The sequence below is a fragment of the Hippoglossus hippoglossus genome, chromosome 20, assembly GCF_009819705.1.
Source record: "Hippoglossus hippoglossus isolate fHipHip1 chromosome 20, fHipHip1.pri, whole genome shotgun sequence".
Classification (NCBI taxonomy): Eukaryota; Metazoa; Chordata; class Actinopteri; order Pleuronectiformes; family Pleuronectidae; genus Hippoglossus; species Hippoglossus hippoglossus.
The window spans coordinates 4,597,407-4,608,956 of NC_047170.1; the positions used below are offsets into that span (position 1 = coordinate 4,597,407).

At 43.5% G+C, this 11,550-nt stretch overlaps 1 protein-coding gene across 1 annotated transcript in view; it reads right to left on the reverse strand.

Moving 5' to 3' along the window:
- The window catches only part of itgb1a (integrin, beta 1a), a 28,267-nt gene extending 17,446 nt beyond the window's left edge, over positions 1-10,821 (reverse strand). The window contains exon 1 of the mRNA XM_034571947.1: positions 10,495-10,821. The gene's annotated coding sequence lies outside the window, so the exon portion shown is untranslated. The remainder of the gene's footprint in view (positions 1-10,494) is intronic.
- Positions 10,822-11,550: the final 729 nt, after the last annotated feature.

An 11,550-nucleotide genomic window follows, 5' to 3' on the forward strand; every position in this document is an offset into this window, starting at 1 on the left:
CAAGTGCTTGGGATTGACTTACTTACTTCCAAGCACAGCCATGAAGAATGGCCAGCAGAGTCAGGAGAAAGGCAGCGAGGGAAACAGCTCAACACAGCAGAGCGTACACTGCAGCAGTGGAGAACTGGTGCTACATCTGAGTCACAGTGCTCTTTGTGGAAGGAAAGCCTGGGCTTCCTTCCCTCAGAATGGCTGTTTTCTTCAGCCGCGAAAACGAAGGAATGGAAAAGAAGGGAAAACAGGAAAGGGCGGTGCAGAACTCCGAGGGAAAGGAGTTGCCTCGTGTCCAAAGGAAAGGATCTTACAGACTCTCCTTGCTTCTGCTGAGTTAGCCCTCTTACTCTGTCCTAATTCTCCCCCTCCATTTGAACAGTATTTATCTGGTTGTTGAAGATTTTGTAATTTCAGCAGAATATGTATGTGTTCATTTTGAAAAAGAACAGTGTCAGTATGGCTAAAGTATCTAAGACTTCAAAAATTTGGGTCTTGAGTTCAATAAATATTTCATTAAAAATTCCAAGATGTCATTCTCCGTGGCATATCTCTGGCATCCTATACTCCCAATCCTCCCTCTCTCTTTCACCAATTTCCTTTCTCTTTCTCCCCCTCCCTCGTCCCCCCCCCCCCCCCCCCCCCCCCCCCCCCCCCCAAACCACCCACACAACTGCTCAGTTAACTCCCTGCACAGCGAGCTGAGCTAAACCAGCGGCCCCTTGACTTCACATACCCTTCAAACCGCGCAGAGCCGAGAACATGTCTGGGCTCCGAGACGTACAAGCCGCCCCACAGAACAGAAGCGGAATACCAAACAGTGTCCGTCTGTGTCTCGTTCCACTGCCACCCCACCACCACCACCACCCAGAGGACCCTCTCACAAGAGACAAAAGCAATGAATCAGGCTGCCCTCTGAGACCATGACAGACGGTCTGATCTTTAAAGTGTTCCCACTCACCGTCCCCTCCTTCCCAAAAGAGCCACTAAAAGATAAATAATCTTAATGAGAAACATGGCGATGTCTTTCAATACAGGCAGAGAATCCAAAGTGGTTTCCAATGTGATCTTTATACAGAGGAAAAAACATAAAACTACTTCTAAATGAGAGGGATGAAAGCCCGAAATGAGGAGAAATTTCATCACAGTTTCCACATTGAGCATTCCAGTAGTCAAACTACTCCTCAATAGAAGATACTTTGTCCGATAGAAAAAAAGGAGAGTGGAAGTAACTTTGAACGTGTGGAAATTTGTGATCGAGCAAAAGCAGAGCCAATTATTTTCCACCACGTCTGATTCAGCCTGCGTTTCTTTATTATTGGCCTCAAAGAAATAAAATGAGAAGAGGTTCAGTGGGCAGAAGAATGTTAAAAAAGACCCTGCACACCTTAAGCACATTCTATGGACTCAAGTAATATTCCCAGGGTAGCCTTAACTGGTATTTACATTCCCTTCCAGCTGCAACTGGCTTTGCTGAAAACACATGCCAACATTGGCAATTACAGGATAACAGCAAAGTGGATTTTAATAAGTCAATTTAATAAATTGAATAAGTGAATTTAAATGACTATCAGTACGTTGTTCTCACTACAGCTTTTCAACTTGCTGAACACTTGCTTGCAAAATGATGATTTGAGTCATAGTGAGCTTTAACTGCTGTTTACTGTGGCTCTTTACACCATCTTCCACAAACAAAGTGAAATCTGTACCTGGATGCGCACCTTAATTCAATGGGTTCTTCCTTGGGTCGTGCCCCACCCCTCCACAACATCTCATGGAATAAACAAGCAAACAATCAAATGAACAAACCCAAATGAAAACATCTCCTTGGTACATGTGCAGCATGTGTTTTTCCAATGCAAATAAATGTAAATAAATACCATTTTAATTACAGAAAATCAAATGCTCTTTATGTATATAATATGTTTTTAATATTAGATTAAAAGTTCAACATTTAATCTAATTTAAATTATTGAATTATGATATTGCCACTGTGGTGTTTACAAGGAGGATGAAAATACATACAGAAAGGCATATGGGAGGATTCCACACCTTCCTCAAAAAGATGAAATGATGATTAAAACTTATTAGGTGTAAAAAGTTGTTGCAAAAAGAGGAAGTTTATCAACAGAACCTGTCACAAAGGGAACACATCCCCTCACTTGTAGAAACACAGAGCAAATGTACAAAAGTCTGTTTCAGTTGTACTGTAAAGATAAAAAGTCCATCCCATCAAGCTAGTTATCTCAGTCGCTAACGGACCAAGAATGGTACTTAGAGCACATACCTCCACCCCACAGTCTCCTTATGAACCAGATTTCAATTCAAAAGACTTTTTTTATTTGGCTTACACCATATTGCACACAGAGGTCATGCCTGAAAACGGCTTATGTTAGGTGGTAGTCACAGATCTTTGTTAATCAGGTATTTGAGAGCAGTTCCAGAGATGGTTGAGTAAATCCGAAGTAAGAGCCTCTTCTGCACTCTGTAATGGTTTATTGGAATAATAGGGGTAAGTAGCTACGGCCTAACATCCAGTTTTAGCAACGATTCAACAGAGGTTTTGCTGCTGGTCTTGAAAATGTGCTCTGCTATTCACACAAAACACTTAGCCCCATATGTTGGCCTGATGCCTGCCAACATTCCCCTTGTGTGACAGGGGCTAAAGATATACCGTACTTCTGAGGCAGATACTGCTTGGAAGGACTGTCCAACTTTTCCAGTCAGTGAATCAATAACACTTGGGCAGATCTGGGTTGTATTCTGTAAACCAAAACACATTCATATTGAATTGGGTTCATATCTCATCACATCTTGTCCTGAGGAAACAGTCAGGGCAAAACCACAACCTTTGGGGGAAGGCCAAGTCCATGTCCTTATTCACGGCTCCATCTCTGTGTTGAAAATAGCTGTGCAGTTATTTCTGACTTGTCTTCCCCCACCTGGCCTCTGCAATCACTCCAAAAGGTGGACTATCAACCCCATGGAGACACACAACTAACCTCGTTGGAGACAATTCACATCTCATACAACCAACTTACTGTGAATCATATAAATAAAGTCATTTTCCTGTGTTCCAAAGTTCTGCTGCTGTTATACAGTTGCATTTATTAGGTCAGAGAAAGTGACCTGACAGAAACATGGTTTGCTCAAGCATCTGTAAAATAAGACATTTTCAGGGCACCATCTGTTTTACCATTTATGGAGATCCTCGAAAAGCAGATCTAGAGAGGGGCAGAGTATCTGATTCTCACCACCAACCACCAGGCGAAAATGAAGGCTACATTTGAAGGTCTTGTGGGGATTGCCTGGCTGTGACAGCGTGAGCCCAGGGCTCAGCCGTGTGGAGCTGGGATCTGCTGTACACTAAGCCTCCCCAAACGCCCTGTGTTTGCTGAGTTGGCCCTTCCTTTGCTGGAACACAGGAAGCCCAACCGGATCACGCAGGAAGCCTGCATCACGGTGGTTGGAAACGAGCCACATCTCCCTCTTGAAGCCGCGCAGATAACATAGTTGGCACTCAACCGAGTACGGAAGGAAATGCAGGGAGAGAGGAGAGACAGAGAGAGAGGGGGCCAGACTGCCTCATTACAGATTTGAAATGTTGCTAGCTGCCAAACAGCAGCACGCTGTCTTTGAGCGTGTGTGATTTCTAAACCAGGCCATCACAGTAATCTAAACTTGGTCAAAAACCAAACAAGCCAGCAGCCTGAGTACCTCACTGCTAATCAACAAACAACCGCCGTGGATATTAATTCTCTGGGACAATCTACAAACATCAGAGCAGCATCTGTGTTGCAGAGGCAGCGAGAGGAATAAATCAGATACATGACAGCAGGCTGAAGTCTCCCACAAATATTTACAGCAGTGAAGGGATGAGTGAATAGTGTGTTAGGATGGAGAGAAAAATGCAAATGATTTCTCCAGATCTGACAAGACACAGTGAAAGTTTGTTTAAACAAACGTAAACAGCTACAACAACAGCTCTAAAACCTAGTTTATACTCCTACAGATCACGTCCTTGTGCGGAGAACTGATGTCATGTCCACTGCTGTTGCACGCCGTCATTTCGGCTGGTCGCACACCTCCCGACAGTTTTTAACATGGTGCCCTAAACACACTAGCCCATTCGCATAGAGATTCTCAGTTGGCTCCTGGAGAACTTTGGGTTAAGTTTACTGTTGGTGAAGATGAGATGTTCTGGAGGAAACTATGAAAAAAAAACTCTGCAACTGGTTTGTCAAGACAAGGAAGTGAGGACGAGCCTGAAGCGCTGCTGAAACAAGCCAGTGCCAAATCTGTTTCCTGTACATAGCCAGTTCTTCGAGCTAAATACTAACATGCTCACAATGACAATGCTAACAGATGTATGTTTTGCAGATCTTTACCTTATTCACCTTTAGAATGCTTACATTTACTAATTAGCCCCAAATTACTGCTGAGGTCATAAACCAAAGTGTTAGACCTGAAGGTGGCATCTTCTGAAAATCGAAGGGATCAACTAGTTATTCAAATTCCTCCTGAGAAGAAGATGAATGACTGCAGAAAGCTTCATGCCAAACCATTCAATGGTTGTCGAGATATTTCATGCAAGACTACAAATGTCGACCTCACAGTGACTCTAAAGGGAAAGTCAGGACAAAGCAGCCACACAACTGTACATGAGAACAGCAGCACACGTGCAAGCTGCCCAACAGAAGCTAAAAGTCACAGCGACTACGTGGAAACTACATTAAATCCGAGACAGTTCTGCTTTCGCTGTATAGATCTGTCAATGCCTGGTCTTTTAATTGGATTTTCACTCTGCAGCGGGCCGGCTGTGGACACCTTTACAGCACTGCTTTTAGCTGAGGCCCTAATGCTCCAGGACTGGCACATTAATGACACTCAGATGTCTTTCATTAGGTCCCAGACTTGACACTTGAACCAGAGGGCCTCCATTTCCGCTACCATGGGACAGTGAAAACTCTGCAGAGCTAGACAGTGAGCGCTGCGTGGCTACATGTATTCCCTCCTGGGAGCACTGGAGAAATATCTGTCATGTTCAATTCTCAAGACTTTCTCAGGGGCCTCTGACTGAACATCATGTTCTATAACTATGTGAGAGTGACTCTGCTAAATCCAAACGAAAGACTGTGAGGAAAAAGTTTGTACTCTGGAGAACCTTCCCTGCTACACAGCTTCCAAACAAGATGTCCCTGATCCAACAAACTTAAATACATCAGCAGATCTGAATAGTTTTGAGTTTGACCAATTTAAGGGAGCACTTCGAGTGAACTTTTTACTTAAGTTGACACATGAGATACAAATGCAAATCTCAGAGCTCCAGAGTTATTGCGGACTTTCTCCGCCTGGCCCCCTAGTATTTAGTCTGCAGAGAGTCGATATGAGCGCATCCCCGCTGGATTCACTGCGAGCGAGTTGGGGGGGTTGATGACACTTCAAACACGTGACACACGCAAAAATGAAAAAAAACTAAACAAAAAGAAAACAAATATCTCCGGGTTAAAAAGCGGCGCCACACACGTAGAAGACAGTAATTGTTACGCTGGTGTTGATGTGCTGTTAATAAAATCACGTGATCAGCCGCAAAAGTTACATCTGTTCTTTACTTTTATTACTCAGCTGTCTGCCTCTCAAAAGTGTCAAACCCAAAGCCGAGACACTTTAACACACACACAAACCTATTTACTGACCATCCAGCAGCGAGCTCAGCCTCCATGACCACACACAGTTCTCCAGTCCTGACCTCAGAGGTGCTGTTACACACCATCCGACTCTAAAACAGAGATGACTCTCCTGAATGTGTAGCTGTGGAGGATATTTCCCCCATCAATGAGCCAACAACACAAGCAAGACCATCTGGGAATTACCTGAAGATGCTTCTGGCCCGCACCTCATCTGCCCAGAAGCTGATGTACACCATCCATCAAACTCCCAGTGATGTAGTGAACAAGTCAACTCATAAATGTCAAAATAATAAAAGCAACTATAATGTAATTACTGCACTTCCAATTGTAATCTCTTAAGCCCCTTTTCCACTGCTCAAAAAACCCACCAACACCCACTAACGTCTGGCTTTTGTCTGCACGCTTCTTTATTTTGGCTGTCTAAACTCTGACTCTGCAATGTCATGCGGGACTTTATGATGCAAATTTAAATTCCGGGCACTGGCACGTAAATAGCTAACAACGTTTTTGTACTTGTTGTTTTTTATGAACGCAAAAACAGTGATTCATTTTCTTCGTATAAAAGCCTGGCGAGACAGCAAGGTGAGAGAGCTGGAGACGTTCTGGGGGTTGAACATGACTCACAAGGCAAAACAACAGAAAGACACAAACTCCTCTACAGACGCTGTTAACTTATTTTCACCTTCAAATGTCTATTCTGCCCTGAAAGTGCAAATATTACACATTTGGTCAAAACTGAGTTAAGACTGGAAATAGACTTTGTTTCATCTGTTCAGATCAGCTGTCATCTTCCTTATCCATGAAAATACCTTTCCTAAGAAAACATTATTTGAATACTTTACCACTAATCTCTATCCATCCTTTATGGGGCAGCATTATATTCTAAGACGTATGGACTTTTGGAGAACAGTGTAAAAAGGTCAACTTTTCTGTATTGTCCACTACATTTATAGATGGAATTTCCCAGTGTTTACGACTGACTTTAAAAGAAGCCCCTCGGAGTATGAAGTTACAGGACTACAAGGAGTTCCTGTCTGTGAACTGGCAGCCTTCTGGTGACTCACTTAACACCCCTGAGACGTCAGCATCGAACAGACGATATTCACAAAGGCAGAGAACAGTGTTTGCATTGTGCTGCTTCTATGTGTCCATGTATAGGCCACTGAAGGCAGCAGGCACATAGGGAGTGGTCAATGCAATATATATTTTTGAAAGATAGAATTACTGGTGTTGAGTATTGATGACTGTTTTAAGCGTGTATGAAGTAATTCTATCTTTTGGTTGCATCTTTGTTATCGTAAGTATGACACAAGACAGTGATCATGCTAGTGAATAAAGTTTCATTTCTAAACACAAACTTTTTCATATCCACGGAGTCGTCCTGTGGATGAGTTGCACGTAAACATTTATCTTCTCATTGGGTTTAAACATCACACTGTCACAATAGTAAACACTGTGCCAGAACTCCGTTTTGTCAGCAGACCTTGGCTGAGCCGAGGTCAGCTTTAAACCACCCTGCCCTTCCTCCCTGGTGTTTTAGAGGCTGTTTTTAGAAGCAGGAGGCGACCCTGTGCGGGGCAGAGCGAAGAGAAAATGCAAAGGTTTTCGGCTAAAAGCAGCAACCGAGGTCACAAACCAAAACCAAGAGTGTCGCCCACCCCATAATCTAGCTGCAAAAATGTACAAACGTTCCAAAAATGATGTTCAGAAGAATAAAAACAACACAGGGAGTTATTGTGTTGCACAGAACCGATTTAGGCTACGTCCATACTACAATGTTTTCCTTAACGCATCAACTCGCGGCTGGCGTCCACACCCCTCCCGACTTTTAGAGCTGTTAAACTGGAGAAGCTTGGGAACGCTGGTGGCCCCGTTTTAATTTGAAAGCTCCGGGGCTGCGTAGACACGCACAACCGCTGAAGGGTCTCTTCGGTCACGATGTAGCCTTCACTGGTTCAGAGGAAAACAACCGACATTAGCCTCGGCTACCAGTGTAGAACGCAACATGTACAATTGATTACAAGCGTTTCTGACCCTGTTACTTTTCGCCATTGCTGCTTCTCGTTTGTAGTCGTGCTCTTTCTGCAAACTACCAACCAAGTGCTTCCTGTTTACAGCGGCAACCTCATGCCCAGTGGACGTGAGATATCCCGTGATGTATGGGTTTTCAGATGTGTTATTCTGGACGGAGATTCAAACTAATACGGAGCCAATACGGTTGTGTGGACAGCGATAGTTTTAGTTTCCACACAACGTTGTCGAACAAAAGCAAAGTATATGTATAAAAAAGCTTTTATCGCATGAAATCTATGACTTTTATTATCTGTATCTTTATTGTTATTATCTACTCTGATTGTTTGTGAATTTCATATAGTTTGTTGTAAAGCACTTTGTTACTTGTATTGAAAAGATGTAGATGTAGCCTTAAAAATCCTGATTTAATCTAACTCAGCTCTTTATCAACATAGGGTTTGAGAATTCCTCAGAAAGCAAGAAGGATGCTGAGGTTTGTGCTTGTTGGTCAGACATGTGAGTAACAACCTAACAAATCACATTAACAGCTCTTCGGGGATCAGCGTGGACCTGCGCTCGAACTTGCAGTGAAAGTGTGTGTGTCATTTAGTGTGTGTGTGTGGTGGGAGTAAATAGCTATAACAGGCGATTATTTGTCCTGCTTTACACCTCTGAGCCAGTGATCCCCTCCTCTGGCACAAAGCATGTGTCATGGAGGGCAACCCTTCACATACATCACTTCCTTCCCATAGGACCACGGCAGCACACAGGGCGCATTCATCATTTCCGCCCCAGGGGGACACCTTCACACATAAGGTGTGTGTCGCTCACTGACAGAGCAACAAAAACACACACGACGACAACCAGAAACGTCACTTGTCTGGTAGAAAGGCCTGGGTGTGGTCCAGTGAGTGTGTGTGTGTGTGTGTGTGTGTGTGCAGTGAATCGTAAATCAGGTGAGAGCCCGCCCCCCGGTAGCAGCAGCAGCTGTTCCCTGAGGGGGGGCCCCCAGGGGTCACATCCATTTAGCTGGTGGCTACTGGCTCCTCCACGGTCTTTCAAACCCCCTCCCCCCTCCTCGCACATGTCCTACATTTAACCCTCATCCTCAATTAGCCTTCCACCCCCTTATTCCCTTCTCACTGTCCTTCCACCCCCCCTTTGACATCCATATCTCCTCGCTCCCTCCGTCCTCGCCTCCCTTCCAGCCTCCATCTCCCTGATTAAACTGATGTCAGGGCTCTGCGGCGGTGGCGGCTGCAGTGTGGAGTCAGCTCCGTCAGCTGGATTTATTAGGCCGTCATCCTCCTGCTCTCCTTCAGACAGAGTGGAACGCGGTGGGGGCTTGATCCAATCAGCGGATCCTGTGCGGCCTCTCAGTCACGCACTGCAGCAGCTCAAAACGCTGCTGTGTACTTCCTGATGTCTTTGTTGTACATCTGATCCTGCTCATCATGTCCCTCCACTGCTCCTTGCGTCTCTGGGACCTCACTAACTCACCACGTCGCTCCCTCCCTCCGACAGCGTCTCATGTGAACTGAGCAGTTTTAAATAGATCATGTGAGATCACTTGCTGAGGCCTCTGTCATATGACGACCCACATGAAAAGAGGAGAGCAGCCTGTTGCATGATGGATGGATGATGGAGCAGATCACTGTGTCCACAGTGCAGATGAACTGAATAATGATACTGAAGTACAACCCCCCCCAATACGACCACGCCCACCACTTTCATTACAACAGCTTTTTAAAAACAGCAAAAAGCCACTTATAGGGCTGGGCAATAAAACAATATATATATATACATATATATAGATCCATCTACTATATCTATAATTATCCCATTATAATGTCCACACAATAACATTGTTTATCAAGTATCAAGAGGTCATGTGATATTTGCTTCTTTTTTTAAACAATCTCTTTCCTTAAACTGAATTATAATCTTAAAATGGAAAAAAATCTTAGAAAATAGAAGAAGAGAATACTCTTTTCCATTTGGTTTAAATGTATGTAATAAATTGAAGGCTGACCTTTCCATGAATGAAGATACTTTTTGGATTTATAAGAATATCTTACTTTTGAAGTAATGTCAAGGACTTTTTTTGTTTATATGTAATGTGTGAGGATAATTGTGTGTATTATGGTCTATATGATCCTGGCAATAGGGGAAAAGGGGATTGAGGTTTGAACTAAGAAAAAAAAACTTCTAGCTTCTAGGGCTGGGTAATAAAACAATATCAATACTTAGTGTTTGTCATGAAGAAGAAACCACAACCTTCACTCAGGAGAACTGTAGAATTAAAAGAAATAATATCGTGACCTTTCTCATGATAATTATCGATATCAGATGAGATGTTCCAGCCCTAACACCCCCCCCCCAACAATCACTTTGAACAGACCAGTCCACATCTGTGTTAACTCTGCATCTCTACATGTGTGGCAGCCATTTCATTCCAGTGTCTGTTGAATCTGTTGTGAGCTGAAACATGTTCAACATGTTCTTTAAATAGTAAAAACAGACACCCAGTGGTCTCTCTTCGTTTCAACCAGCGCTGTATACATACAGTCATCATAGTGACAGGATGTATTCAAAGTAAAAGCACTGTGAGGTCATTTCTGACTATGACAGCCATAAATCTTAACATTCACATTAGACACTGACTAACATGATCATCCACCTTAACATCACTGCACACTTTGGATGAAGTATTGCAAACATAGAATTATCTGTAACCATAGCAACAACAGAGATAATGTTAGTTATAGGATATAAATAGTACAATGTGTGTAATGTTTACCTTGTCAGTGTGGTTATATCCCTGGTGTCATAGAGCAGCAGCAGCACTCTCTCACTCTCTCTCTCTCTCCCTCTCTCTCTCTGTCTCTCTCTCTCTCTCTCTGCCCTGTTGGCACCGGGGCCACTTGTCTCCTCCGGGAAAAGTCACCGTAGATTTCTCCCTCTGCTCATTCCCTCCACCTCCTCCTCACAGGAGACTGCACAGTGTTTCCTGCAGATCAGACCTGGCAACAGCTCGAGACGGAGCCACATCCAGCAGCAGCAGCAGCAGCAGCGAGGCTCCTGGTTCCTACTGCTCAGTCTGAGTCCAGGAGAAACTGAGGCTCTGCTCCTCCTGCTCCTCCTGCTCCGTGGACCCAGAGTCAAGATACACTGAGTGACATACAGAGTGTCCGGGGAGGACCTTCAAAATAAAACCTGCACACGTCTAGTGGATCAAAACATAAATACATAAATGAATGATCCGATTTCATTCAGCCATGTTCATGAACACTGAACTAAAAACATTCTCTGACTTTCGACATATCAAATCATTACTCTGGTTTTTACATGCCGATGAAATCACAAACATCGATAACAAATCACAAGACAGAACAACATTCATTCCAATCAGAAAAGTATCAGAAAAAGAAAAGTGAGGTCGCTGATCGGACAGATGCAGGAGGGGAACGTTTTGTGATTTGTTGTTGTGTTCTCTTATTTGTTGCTATGTTAATGATGATGATAATAATAATGATTCCTTCAAATGTTTTAAGATAAATACCGTATTTCAGTATAAAACTATTGGATTCCACAGCCTACTAATATACCTACTTAATCTTGACTATAGATATACACGACTATGTTAAAATGATATCATACAGCCTAGTTTGTTCCTACCATCTGACTTTCCAACCCTCACCTGACACAGCAGCTCCTCAGTCGTCCCCTCAGTAAAGCACAATGGGCCAAGTGATGATGATGATGATTCAGGTCTTAGAGGCACAGACGTTATAGACAAGCGATATAAGAGGCCACTGGAATAATTGCCTGTGTCAGACATGCTTCAATGATCACA